General features: G+C 42.7%; 2 long non-coding RNA genes across 3 annotated transcripts in view; one reads left to right on the top strand and one right to left on the bottom strand.

Annotated features, from left to right (window-relative positions):
• The window catches only part of LOC129166889 (uncharacterized), a 2005-nt gene extending 1006 nt beyond the window's left edge, over positions 1–999 (top strand). The window contains exons 2-6 of one of the 2 annotated variants that reach the window (XR_008565785.2): positions 30–122; positions 265–433; positions 506–563; positions 638–706; positions 816–999. This is a non-coding gene — a long non-coding RNA (uncharacterized lncRNA). Of the gene's footprint in view, positions 123–264; positions 434–505; positions 564–637; positions 707–815 lie in introns of both variants that reach the window. The other variant, XR_008565784.2, reaches the window with a different exon arrangement.
• Positions 1000–1194: 195 nt separating this feature from the next.
• Positions 1195–1960, bottom strand: LOC129166888 (uncharacterized). Its single transcript, XR_008565782.2, has 2 exons — positions 1673–1960; positions 1195–1326 (listed from the first exon to the last, which is right to left on the bottom strand). It is a non-coding gene; the product is annotated as an uncharacterized lncRNA (long non-coding RNA).
• Between the last annotated feature and the right edge of the window lie 12133 nt (positions 1961–14093).

The following is a 14093-nucleotide window of genomic DNA, read 5'->3' as shown; positions in this document are numbered from 1 at the left end:
ACAATGTGCTTCTATTTTTTTTTTTTCAGGCTAAATCTACCCAAGACACTGGCTGTCAGACTGATTTAGCTGCAAGAATGTACTTGTCCAGGCTGATGTGAAGCTTTACCGGCGTAGCAAAGGTGAATTATTTTTAATAATCTTCTATGTAAACATTTTATTATTACCTTCTAGTTTTAATTTGTTTTACAGATAATTGTTACACGTGATTTTATGCTCTTTTAAACATTTATAAATGTGCTGCTTCTTTGTTTTTGTACATAGTCAGCCAGAAGAGCTCACAGCCTCAGTGTGTCTTGTGACACAAGGATCATGACAGAAATTCATCTTCCAGAAAGTCAGAGCAGCGTCCACACCCCTGACGATGTGAGGTGTCTGCTGTTGATTCCAGCTTCCACCTCAGTGACAGTGCAAGCTCAGTGAACTGTTCAAGGTAAAAAAATTAAAACATTTCAGAATTTTTAAGATATTAACAATTAAATAAGTATGTGATTACATCATGAAGGAGGCTACTGATTCTGGCCCTGTGACACTTGGTGGTGACGTGTGAGCTGATTCACCTGGTAAATAACTTTTACGTTAAATATTTTGTTTTTGCTATCAAAAGTAAATTAACTAATAACCTGCATTATTGCAGGACACTCAGCAAAATATGGACTCTACACCATGAGGCAGGCACAAGTTAATACTTATAAGAGCACATAAGGTGAGCAACACCACATATTATTGTACACTGTCCTGGATTTGTTTTCTTTCTGCATCTCATCATTAGCCTGGCTGATCACCTGATAACTCCTGTCATCTGGTTGTGACAGCATGAGGATGTCCTCACACACCTGTAACCTATCAGCTCATCTGGCAGAATAGAGAGAGAAGAGACAACACCACATCTCCTGTTCCTGGAAAGCCTTCAGCCTTCCTTCGATGAATGAGAACCTCCATCAGCTCTGTCTCCTGTCTACCTACAATTATTATAATAAATATTGTGTTTGACAAGTTTTTTGTGCTGCCAAATATCTCATTTTGATTCCAGTTTTGATATTTTAATGGATATTTATAAATTACATTAATTGAATTATCACATTGTCGCATGTTTAACTAGCTCTTTTGTGATGAATTAAACTAGCACCTCACTGTTGAAAGCTCGTTTTAATTTCAAGCATGTTTAAGTATTTATGGACATGAACAAAAATAGGAAATATATCAATTGAGATTTATTTAATTAATATAACAAATAAGGGGGAAAGAGTCATTGAAAGGCACATTCTTCTGGAAGCTCCTGATCCTGACGACACCAGCAGAGGAGACCTGCAGACACCAGAGGACCTAGAACCAAGAGAGCAGCTGTTATTAGTAAATAAATAAAGAAATCAGGGCAGTTTTAGTGGGCTGAACACATTACAGAATAATTTTCTCATGGGATATTTTCACAACTTTATGCAGCAGACTGTAGCTTGAGCCCAGGGCTACCGGAGAGCTGCTATCCAGCACGTTTCAGTGGTTTTCCTGCTTTAACAGGTTAGATTAGCTGTTAAGCAGCTCAGCTATTTGTTGCTGATTAAAACCAGGTGTGTTGAAGGAGATAAATCTCTAAAACATGCTGAATACTAGCTCTCGGGCCGTGGAGACGAACCCTGCAGCTAATCTGATGCTATGGCTAACGGCTACTTACATTCAGAGATGGTTCTGTTGGGTTGGTTCCTGTAGTTTCAGGCAACTCACAAGCTCAAAACAATAATAAGGCTCAGGTCCGCTTGTCTCCTCCAAATAGACTTGGTCCCTTTCTTCTCGAGTGTCTGGGTAAGGAGGGGGAGAAACGTCCTCCACTTCTAATAACTGCTCAGAGTGAAGGGAGCTAGCTTCGTCTAGTTAGCCATCGTTTCGTCACTGCCGCGGCTCCGCCCTCTCGGTCCTCCAGGCAACGCCTACTAATGTTGCAGCTTTTAAAATTGATACGTGGGTGGAGTAAGACTCTGAGGGGGGAGTGACAACTTCTTTAACTAGTTGACATTTAGGCGGTCACTATTTAACTAGTTGACACAAACATGGCTAACTAGTTAACTAGTGGACAGAAATGGCTTACATGTTCATGACAATTCTGGCTGATATCCTGATATCAGAATAAATGCTCATTTGGCTTGCCATATTCACACGCGTGCGCACACACACACACACACACACACACACACATATATATATATTAAATTCACAGCACAATATCATAATTTATGCGTCAAATAATACAACCACAAACACTGTTGGATCTTTATTATTATTATTATTATTATTATTATTATTATTATTATTTACTTTTCTTATTTGCAACTTTACATAAGTTTGGCTTTGGGAACTTCTTCATAAACTGGCTACAAACATTATACAGTTCACCAATAGCACGTGTCAGGACGAACGACCAAATATCAGCTAGCTTCTGTCTTCAGAGGGGGACCAGGCAGGGATGCCCACTCTCCCCCTCACTATTTGCTATCTTTATCGAACCACTAGCAGCAGCAATTAGGCAAACAACAGACATTAAAGGGATAAAGTGTAAGAAAATAGAACATAAGATCAGTCTTTATGCAGATGATGTTTTACTCTTTCTCCAGAATTCTCAATCCTCTCTCTCCCAAGCAATAGAACTGATAAACTCTTTTTCAAGAGTTTCAGATTACTCTATAAACTGGTTAAAATCCACAGTTCTACCAATTAATTTCTCATTTGTCAATTTGCTTAATACACAATTGGAGTCAGGGAATATCACATACCTGGGAATTAATATCTCTCCCAAGTTAGCAGATCTAACCAAACTAAACTACATCCCACTTTTAAGGAAAGTGGAAGATGATCTTGCAAGATGGAAATCCTTACCAATATCACTCATGGGGAGAGTTGCTACAATTAAAATGATGGTCTTACCCAGAATAAATTACTTATTCTCGATGATCCCAAACAAGCCACCAGCTAACTGGTTTAAATCTCTGGACTCCTCAATTACTAAATTCCTTTGGCAGGATAAACCTCCACGAATTAGCCTAAAAACGCTTCAGAAGACCAAAGACAGAGGAGGACTGGATTTACCCAACTTTTATTATTATTTCTTAGCCAACAGGCTGCAATATATACCAAGATGGTTGCAAGATAACCCATTAGATGAGTCCTGGTTAGATATAGAACAGACACTTTGCAATACGATAGAGCTTTCAGACTTACCATTTATTAGCTCAAGCATAAGACAACATGAAAGCTTTAAAAGTATTAGTATCAGCACTTCTCTGACAGCATGGTGGGAGTATCTTAAAATGACAGAGTCTTCACTAGTACCATGCAGACGCACACCTATCTGGAACAATCCTGACATTTTGCAAAACAACAAAATGATGAACCTTCCGGACTGGAAAAATAAAGGAATCCTATACCTGGAACACATATATGAAGGATTGGACTTCATCCCATTTAATCAAATAGTCTTCCAATTTGGAATGGATAAGAATAGCTTTTTAGAATATCACCAAATTAAATCTGTAGTCAAACAAAAATTTAAGCTCAATAAAATAGAATTACAAACACCACCAAGGGTATTAGACTTTCATAATCTCAAACCCCCAAACTACTGTCTAAAGTATATAAGACACTGTCCAAAATAGACGATAAAATTGCAATTCCTATTGAAAAATGGGAGGTGGATCTATCAGTTAGCTTTGACCAGGGCTTCTGGTCCCAAACTTGTTTAAAAACTTTTAAAATGATCAGACACCCCAATTTACAATTAATTCAGTACAAAATTCTACACAGAGTACACTATACAGGTCATCGGATGTTCAAGATGGGGTTTGTGTCGTCTGACACCTGTACACACTGCACAAACAACATTCCTGACAATTACATTCATGCACTGTGGTCCTGCCCACCTGTCCAGGAATTTTGGGGTAGAGTATGTGAGGATCTGTCAAAATGTCTGAAATGTCATATCCCAACTTCCCCCTCTCTTTGTTTACTGGGACAGCTGCACGATGTCCCGATTGCAACATCTTTGGTTCACGTGGTTCTGACTGCCATGTGCATCGCTAAGAAAACTATCCTCTTGAATTGGAAAAATAGAGCAACTCTCTGCATTAACCAGTATAGAAATCTTTTGTTAGATCATATTGCACTTGATATAGCCTCTGCTTCCACTTCAGATGAATCTCTCTGGGCTCCTTTGATCGGTTCCATCACATAGCGAGGTTGGGGGGCCATTGATGTTGTCCTGCGGGATGGTGTGGGTGGGGGGGTGTGGGGTCTGAGTTTGGAGTATCCGGATGTTCCCTGGAGGTGGGTTCACTGGGGGTGTCTGGGACTGGGGGGCTGTTGCCCCCCTCTGGAGGTGCTTGGGTTGCCTCGGGGGGTGGACTGCTGGCGGTTGTGAGTGGGGCCCCTTGGGGATCTTGGCGGCGGCCATGGGTCACTGCCTGGCGGCTGCAATGCCCCTGGGCGGGTCTGGGTGGGGGCCTGGGGGCTCGGGGTTTGGGGGTGGCCGGCCCCGTGTGGGGATCTGGGCGGGGCCTTGGGGGTCGGGTCCTGACATGTATGCTACCGGGAACAAGGCAGGAACACGCAGCAGTGCCTGGCCCGGGTTCGGGGGCATCAGGTAGACCTTGGCTCCTCTGCCGTTCCATCACAGGGGAGGGGGAGGTCCAGGACGGGGAGGACCAAACCTTACCTGGATGTCCCATGTCTTATATATTCTGGAAGTTGTGCAAATGCAGGGGTGGGCATAGATATTCTGCTGGGATGGGGCTGGGTTGGTGCCCTCGGACTCTGTGAGGCTCTGTAATACTGCTGCTTTGGGCCCTGGCAGGATGGGCTGGGGTCTCCATGCCCTGGGTGGCAGTTTGACAACAGAGGTGCCTATTGGGGCCAGTAGGGGAGCTGGCTCCCTGGAGGGCTAAGCCCAACCAGCCATTCCTCCCCATCCCCGCATATTTCTCTCCTCCTGCTCCCTCACATCATCACACAAACATACACATAGGACCTTGGGGGGTGGGCAAGTCAGGGAGTGCGGGTATGGACCCCATTTCCGCATTCCTGTGGCAACCTGCCCCCCAATTTTATTTGCACCTTATACACTTCCACTGACGACATTCCACACAAACACACACTTAGGGCCTTGGGAGTGAGCACATTCAACGGCATTTGGCAGGGGGATATTTCAGCCTCCTCCCGAGTGCCGGTGCCCACTTCCAATTTTAAACCGCACTTAGACACTGATGGCTGAGGGTGTAAGTGGAGTGGTGCGGTGGCATCAGCTGGCATATGCCGGATGATGCCCGCACTGCCCACTCACCACAGCCATGGAATACACCTCATGATCACACAACACTATATTGGAGCAGGTGGAGGGAGACTAGGGGTCTTAGCCACCTCTGTTGTTGCTAGGCTTCCTGGGGCTGGAGGCTAGGAGGGATATCTGGCCGTCTGGTTGGGGTCTGGGGTGGTGGGTTGCTGTGCTCAGCGTTGGGCGGGGGAGCCTGCTCATCAGCACCCCAGCAGAAAGGGTCAAACTCTGGTTACCGGTGATGGTTGTACCCCATGTGCAGCAGTACCGGGACCAGAGTTAATAGGGTGTGTATGGGGAGCATGAGTGAGTGTCCGGCGTGCATTTTTGTAAGTCTTGGGTTGTATGTGCATGTGTGAGCATGAGGTAGGGAGTGTGTGACTGTGTTTGTGTATGACTGTATATGTCAGGTGGGGCCTTTGGGTCCTCCCCTCTCCTGGAACTTCTCTTGATGATATAGATCTTTGTCCCCCCTCCCCCTGCCACACCTGGTGTGGGGGCTTGTGCCATGGTCTGCCTGAGTGTTCGTGGCAACTGGGTCTGGGGGTTTAAGATTTTGGCATCTGCCTGATAGATCCCAGTGGCTGCCTGGTGGGGTCTGGGTCCCTGGGCTCTGCTGGGTCCCCGGCGGGGGTGGTCACCCCTGGGTCCCGGGTCGCTGGGTCCCGGGCTCGGCCGGCTAGGGGGTGGGAGGCTGCGGCGGGCCTGTGGGCTTGCCGCTGATATCTCCAGGGACTCTGCCGGCTGCTGGTTGTGGCCCCCCGGGGCGATCCTCTGTGCCTCTCGAGGGGGGCGGGGGCCTTTCTGGTTGCAGTCTCCTTGGGGTTCCTGCATTCTGGGGCAACGCCTGGATCTCTGGGACTTGGAGCTCCCCCCGTCTCCTGCGCATCTTTGGGGGGCGGATCTGTGGTCCCTCACACTCTCTGTTGGACGCTCCTATAGAGAAACCTTAAATAAACAAGCGCGTGTACACACACAGGTGCTCACATGGTGCTCTCAAAAGTATGGGCTTGGGCACGTTCAACACATGTCTTAAGACTATGGGGGGCACTTAATGCATTGTGATTTATTATCGTGATTCTTCAGTTAAGCAATGTTATTTATATATATATATATATATATATATATATATATATATATATATATATTGTTTTTTTTTTCATCAAGTTGACGCAGTGATAGGTAGATCTTGTTGTATTGTTGTTGTGTCCCTTTTTTGTGTCCTTTTGTTGTTGTTTTTTTGTCTTTTTCTGCAGGTCTAGAAGCAGACTCTTGTTCATTGTTTATTTTTGTGGACCCCCCCCCCTCACTCCCCACCTTTTCTCTTCCTTTCTCTTTCACCTCTGTCTCCGTTTCTGGTCAGAATTACAAAGCATTCAACAACAATAACAATAAAGTTTTAAGTATCAGGCGTGACATTAAAAGCAAACGCTTTGATGCTCCACCTGAGAATAAATCTGTAAGGCTTGTCACCAGCATTCAGACATCAATTCTGCTTGCTTCACAGCCAGACAGGACACGGTAAAAAAAAAAAAAAAAAGAATGGGAAATTTGCGCCCTCTGCTGGCCACAAACAGCAGTAAGGAATAAAGAGAAGGTGGGAAATGCTGCCCTCGGGTGGCTATTTGCTGTAACTGCACCTATTTCCATCCATCCATCTTCTGAACCCGCTTAGTAGGGTTGCGGGGTGGCTGGTGCCTATCTCCAGCAGTCAACGGGCAAATAGGCGGGGTACACCCTGGACAGAGAGCCAGTCCCAAAACATTAAGATTTTTTAAAGCTTCATTAAGACAAGGAGGCTGAAATGATCTGTTCTAGATGGCTAAAATGAAATAGGTGCATTTACAGCAAACAGCCACCGGAGGGCAGCATTTTCTCACCTTCTCTTGATTCCTTACTGCTGTTTGTGGCCACCAGAGGGCGCAAATTTCCCATTCTTTTAAGGAAAAAAACTGTGTTTGGAAGAAATTAGTGTTTCTACTAAGGAAGTCTTTTATCTTTACCAATACAGGTTCATCCTCTTCAAATCCTCCTCTTTCTCCTTCATAATATTATAATTCCCAAAATGTTTATTAAAAACATTAAGATTTTTTAAAGCTTCATTAAGACAAGGAGGCTAAAACGATCTATTCTAAATGGCTAAAATGAAATAGGTGCATTTACAGCAAACAGCCACCGGAGGGCAGCATTTTCCCACCTTCTCTTGATTCCTTACTGCTGTTTGTGGCCACCAGAGGGCGCAAATTTCCCATTCTTTTAAGGAAAAAAACTGTGTTTGGAAGAAATTAGTGTTTCTACTAAGGAAATCTTTTATCTTTACCAATACAGGTTCATCCCCTTCAAATCCTCCTCCTTCATAATATTATAATTCCCAAAATGTTTATTAAAAACATTAAGATTTTTTAAAGCTTCAATTAGACATGGGGGGGGGGGGGGGGGGGGGGAGAATCTTCTAATCTAAATGGGTCGAACTGAATAGCTATAGATATGCAGTGGTGCAATGGTTAGAGCTGTTGCCTCGCATCAAGAAGGTCCCTGGTACGCCTCCTGGCTTGGGATATTCCTGTGTGGGGTTTGCATTTTCTCAGACTTTTCTTAAGACTTTTTTAAAGCTTCATTAAGACAAGGAGGCTGAAATGATCTGTTCTAGATGGCTAAAATGAAATAGGTGCATTTACAGCAAACAGCCACCGGAGGGCAGCATTTTCCCACCTTCTCTTGATTCCTTACTGCTGTTTGTGGCCACCAGAGGGCGCAAATTTCCCATTCTTTTAAGGAAAAAAACTGTGTTTGGAAGAAATTAGTGTTTCTACTAAGGAAGTCTTTTATCTTTACCAATACAGGTTCATCCCCTTCAGATCCTCCTCCTTCATAATATTATAATTCCCAAAATGTTTATTAAAAACATTAAGATTTTTTAAAGCTTCAATTGGACATGGGGGTTGAAATCTTCTAATCTAAATGGGTCGAACTGCGTAGCTATAGATATGCAGTGGCGCAATGGTTAGAGCTGTTGCCTCGCATCAAGAAGGTCCCCGGTTCGCCTTCAGCTTGGGATATTCCTGTGTGGAGTTTGCATTTTCTAAGACTTTTCGTAAGACTTTTTTAAAGCTTCATTAAGACAAGGAGGCTGAAATGATCTGTTCTAGATGGCTAAAATGAAATAGGTGCAGTTACCAATTTGGGATCTTTCTGCATGGAGTTTGCATTTTCAAAGACGTTCGGTAGATCCCTTTGGCTGGTTAGTTAGAAAGTAGGAAATCTAGGAAACAGTTTTTCTGGAAGACGGAGAAAACATGCAGCATGCAGGAAGTTTAGAGAGAGAAAGGGCAGGAAATTATTAAAATAAAATCAAGAAAAAAAGAAAAAAGTAGGCAGATTTATCCCCAATACACATTTTTACCTGCGAAAAGCAATAATATATAAGCATTTAATATTTATACATGTGATAGAATCAGATCACCCCAGAAGTCAGTCCCACATCCAGGGCCGTATCAAGGCATTTGGGGACCAAGGCAAATATGGTCTTGGATCCAGAGGCGGTTTTACCATTAGGCATAGGTAGGCGGCCGCCTGGGGCCCCCATGTGTTGGGGGGCCCCCTAGCCCTGACCACCGGCACCCCTCTGTTAACGCCACAACATTATTACCAACCTGTAGCCGCAGACGGGATTGGACATGCGCACTTCTCATTACCATAATTCCTGAACCGTTGAAGATATCATTAAAATTCCAAAAGTGCTGAAAAGATTAAAAGTGGGGCTTTTCGTGCATATACAATACATTACGGTAGCCACCGGGATTCCCTGTTTTGAGCGCAACGAATCACAACACAGATTGAGAGACGTGCTGAGTTAGTCATCCAAAATGTTCACGTTTATAACTTTTGAATGGCTGATCTGATCCAAGAAATTCCAACGGTTCCTAAAAGTACATAAAAGCAGCTTTCCAACGATCTATAGCTTGAAGCAATCAGAGTTAGGGAAAATATTGCTACGAGCAAGGACGTAATTTTCACTTAAGAAGTGGGGGGGACACAGGGTGGGGGGGTGGGTATGGGTATCTTTGCAGTATGTTCTAATGGGAAACAGGCTTCAACACAAACTGTTGTTTTCCGCTTGGTCCTAGAGCTCAACCAGTGTCAATTTAATATAGCGTAATATTGTTTTTGGATGGTAAAAAGTGCAGGGGTCAAAACTTGACTTTGGAAAAAGTGGGGGGGACATGTCCCCCCTGTCCCCCCCAAAATTACGTCCATGGCTACGAGGGGAAATCCTGCTGTACAGCCTGATTGAAACGGAGCGCAGCGCCGCGGTGAAAGCGGATAACGGAACGGGGAAGCTATCAGCATAAAAACCAGCATGAAATTATGAAAATGCCTCAAAGAAAATCAACACGATCTGTTAGGTGTCCCAGAAGGCTTATATCTGAAGACAGTGACCACGAAGAAAGACAGATCTCCGGTGAACCAGGATATGAACGTTTGTTCAGTCTTTATTTATTTATTTTTTTGAACAACCCTCAACAATTTGCTAATTGTAAGATTCAGCATCATTCCAGCATTATTTATCTTTTTACAATAAATAATTATTTTTGCTAAAACAAAAGTTTTTGGTATAGCAGTGCACGGTGTGCCAGAGAAGCACCCATGGCGGTGTGAGGTGTGCAGGACTCTGCCTGCAGCTGGAGAGAAACAGCTTCAAGGTCTACATCAAATAAAAACATCTGAAAGTTTACAAAAATAAAGTCTTAAAAACTGCTAAAAAAGATACCAAGGTTCACACTTTTTTAAGAATAGATGCATTACAGTTCAAAGTTTAAATTGTTTGCCCAGTAATTTTGAAGTTCCTTTACAGTAATAACTGTAAAAAATTCAAATCCGTTTTTTGCTTTTTTCACTTTTAAGCTGATTTTTAAAGGCTTTAATAGAAATAAATTCTAAATAGAAGAAGAAGAAAATATCATTTCTATACCGCCTCAAGATAAAAATCACGAGGCGCTTCACATAAACAAAAAAAATATATATAAAAGCATTTAGAAAATGTTTAAAAATATATTTAAATTGAGCAAAAAATAGGCAATTGTGATTTAAAAGAAAAAATGTTAAAAAAGAGAGAGAGTGAATAGGAAAGAGGGAAATCAGTGGACCCTGAGGAAGGTGGAATAGGTGGGGAGAGCAGAAAAAAGAGAGAGGGGTGAAGAAGGTCTTACAAAAGCCAGCTTGAACAAGTGAGTCTTCAGCTGCCTTTTGAAGGAGTCCACTGAGTCCACTGATCTCAGGCTCAGGGAGAGAGAGTTCCAGAGTCTGGGGGTCACAGCAGCAAATGATCTGTCACCTTTGGTCTTTAGCCTGGTGCTGCACAACCAGTAGGCTTTGATCACTGGACCTCAGGGACCTGCTGGGGGCGTAGGGACTAAGAAGATCACCAATGTAAGATGGTGCTTGTCCATGTAAGGCCCTATAGACCAGAACCAGCATCTTGAAATGAACCCTGAAGTTGACTGGCAGCCAATGAACCTGGAGGAGAAGTGGCTTCACGTTTCTTTTCATGAAATGTTGAAGTGGTTTGGAAATACAAACCATACACTGAAAGCTGAGGTTGTTCTGAAAAAAGGAGAAGAGTTACACACACTTTGCACTTTTTTATTACAATTTTACAGCCATAAGATAAAAAAAACCAGGCGGCCCTGTTATAATTATGGTCATAAGAGGGTTATTAAGACGGTGATGCACAAACAGGAAGTAATTGGTAGTCATTCTACTCCAATCCAGTTGGTGGCGGTAATGCACCAAATTGTTGTTTGCCAAGTCCCATAAGACCACAAATAATAAGAAGAGAGGCGGGAGTGTTCGTAACAAACGCAAAGTGATAGTCAAAACATTAAGCATGAAATGGAGTTATCCTAGTGGCTCCAATAAGAGAAAGAAGTATCATGCTTCATAAAAGCTTTTATCTTCACTTCTGAAAGTGACGTCGTTTTTCGATGTAAACATCAAAAGGAAGCAGAAAAGGAAAGACAATGGAAAATGTTTAAAGGGAGGAAAACATAGACCAAAATGGAAAATAGAAAAAAAAAAACTAAGGCCAAAGCACAGGAGCACTGACAAGAAGAAGAAAGCAGAGCAAATATTGAAGGCACTCAAAGGGAGGGAAGTACAGGAAAAAAGAGGAGGACTAATAAAAAGGGAAAATAACTCATGTCAGAAGAGGGGAGAGTTTCGCAAATCCAGTTGAAGGTAAGATTGTTGAAAATTTAGTGTAAGGGGCCCCATGTCTGTGTTCGCCTTGGGCCCCCAAATTGCTAAATCCGCCCCTGCTTGGATCCCCCACCACCTCACTCCTTGCTCAGTTAATACAAGATGGCAGCGTGCTGAGTACAGATTGTTGTTGCTTTTATTTAATAAACAATCATTCAAAAGAACTGTTTTAACAGCAGTCCTAGCTCAGACACCACACCACTTTCCACATATATGTCATGAGCTCCCTGAGCGTCAGATTACCAGATTCATACTGAAGTTGTTTTGGTGAAAGTAACTTAAATTAATGCAAAAGTAGTGTAATGCCTTACATTTTAAAATCAGTGATCTTGTAATGTAATGAATTACTTTTAAATGAGGGTAACAAGTAATAAATAATGCATTACAGTTTTGAAGTAACTTGCCCAACACTGATTTTAAGTGTATAGAGCTAGTTGGTTAGTTGGTTGGTTGGTTGGATGGATGGATGGATGGATGGATGGATGGATTCCTTAGGTCTAGCCGATCGATTAGATGTCTCACACGTATGGGTGTGTAATTCCATTTAGCCAGAAGATGATTGACCTTTCTCAACCAATCAGGGGGCTAGGTGGGAGCGGGGCACTTTCCCACCTTCTGACGGTCAATCAAATTGAACTTGTTTCTAGTTTTAAGTACAGATAGTTCAAAAAGATCAAAAACAGGCATCTGTTATTGGCTCAATGTTCAGCTTTTTAATATCCATTCCTGTGAGACTTGGTTAAAGTGATATGCAGTTCCTTGTGTTGCCATGGTAACAGAAAACGCATTTAAAATTGAATACAAGATTCCTGAGACCAAACTGGTCGATTTGATGTGTCATATATATATGGGTACCGGATCCTGATTGGACAGAAAATGGTTGAACACTCTCAACCAATCAGAGAGCAGCACTGCCTTTTCACCCAGCTATTTTTAGGCCTGCAGCTGTACTCCTGTTAATGAGAAGCCTTTAAATCTGTCCTTCAGATGTGAAATTGGACCTGTCAAACTTCTCATCACCATTCGAAAAGTACTGCACCGAATTGAAAATTTCAAAAAGCATGAGCGGCAGAAGGCTTTGTTGGTCATCTGTGTGGATTTGTATGTGCCTACCGTGAATTGTCTTGAAGCTATGACGAGAAACTTTTAGCTGCCTGAAGCCGATCAGAGGAGAAAATCTCTGTTCCTTTAACATGGGTTTCAATGAGGCAGAATCTGGGTCTCTCCTTCTGAGGCTTGTAGCAAAAGAACGGTAACACTTACTGTGCTATTGTGAGGTATGTTCTGTGTGTAGAAACACGTTCAATTTGATTGACCGTCAGAAGGTGGGAAAGTGCCCCGCTCCCACCCAGCCCCCTGACTGGTTGAGAGAGGTCAATCATCTTCTGGCTAAATGGAATTACACACCTACACATGTGAGACATCAAATCAATCGGCTAGGCCTAAGGAATCCATCCATCCATCCATCAAACCAACACACAAAACAACCATCCATCCATCCATCCATCCATCCAACCAACACACCAACCAACCAAACAACCAGCTCTATACACTTAAAACTCTATACACTTACAACTAGCAGCATTGCTGACATTTTAACACTAGTCAGAAGGCAGGAACCGCCCCCTCCTCCTTCATTGCTCTTTCACTGGCTGAGAGTTTTCAATCGTCTTCTGCCTAAAAGGAAATGTGCACCCACACGTATGGTGCATCAATTCAACCTGCTTGGTCCCAGGAGTCTTGTTTTAACTTGATATTGTGCTCTGCGTTTCATGGCAACGTGCTTAGCAACAACATTTAACAACATTTTAGACACAACTGTATCAACATACTTTAATATAGAAATGTTATTCAAAGTTTAAATGACTCATGTGTTATTGTACATAGCTTTATTAATGCAGACTTCTGTCATCTGTTACCATGGCAACACAAGGAATTACACATCACTTTAACCAAGTCTCATAGGAATGAATATAAAAAGAAGAATATTGAGCCATTAACAGACTCCTGTTTTTGAATTGTTTGTACTTAAAACTAGAAATAGGTTCAATTTCATTGACCGTCAGAAGGTGGGAAAGTGCCCCGCTCCCTCCCAGCTCCCTTATTGGTTGAGAGAGGTCAATCATCTTCTGGCTAGATGGAATTACACACCCACGCATGTGAGACATCAAACTGATCGGCTTGGCCTAAGGAATCCATCCATCTACATATAAATCCATACATGCTTCTATCTATCCATCCATCCATCCATCCATCCATCCATCCATCCATCCATCCATCCATCCAATAAACCATCTAACATCCATCCAAAAATCCATCCGTTATTTCATTCGTCCTACTCTTCATCCATCCCATATCAAATCTGAACATAAGTTCATCTATCAGTTTCAGATATCAGCAAATATTTCTAAATTCACAGTCCAGCCAATTGTAAAAATGTACCCGTTAAACTATTCTCATTCAAATGCCAGCTGTTTAACGTTTCAAATTTCCAGTTTTTGATAAATGTTCAAAGATTACA

This window comes from Nothobranchius furzeri, chromosome 3 (genome assembly GCF_043380555.1).
Source record: "Nothobranchius furzeri strain GRZ-AD chromosome 3, NfurGRZ-RIMD1, whole genome shotgun sequence".
Classification (NCBI taxonomy): Eukaryota; Metazoa; Chordata; class Actinopteri; order Cyprinodontiformes; family Nothobranchiidae; genus Nothobranchius; species Nothobranchius furzeri.
Note: the sequence above shows the minus strand (reverse complement) of the source record. Positions and strands in the feature narration are given on the sequence as shown.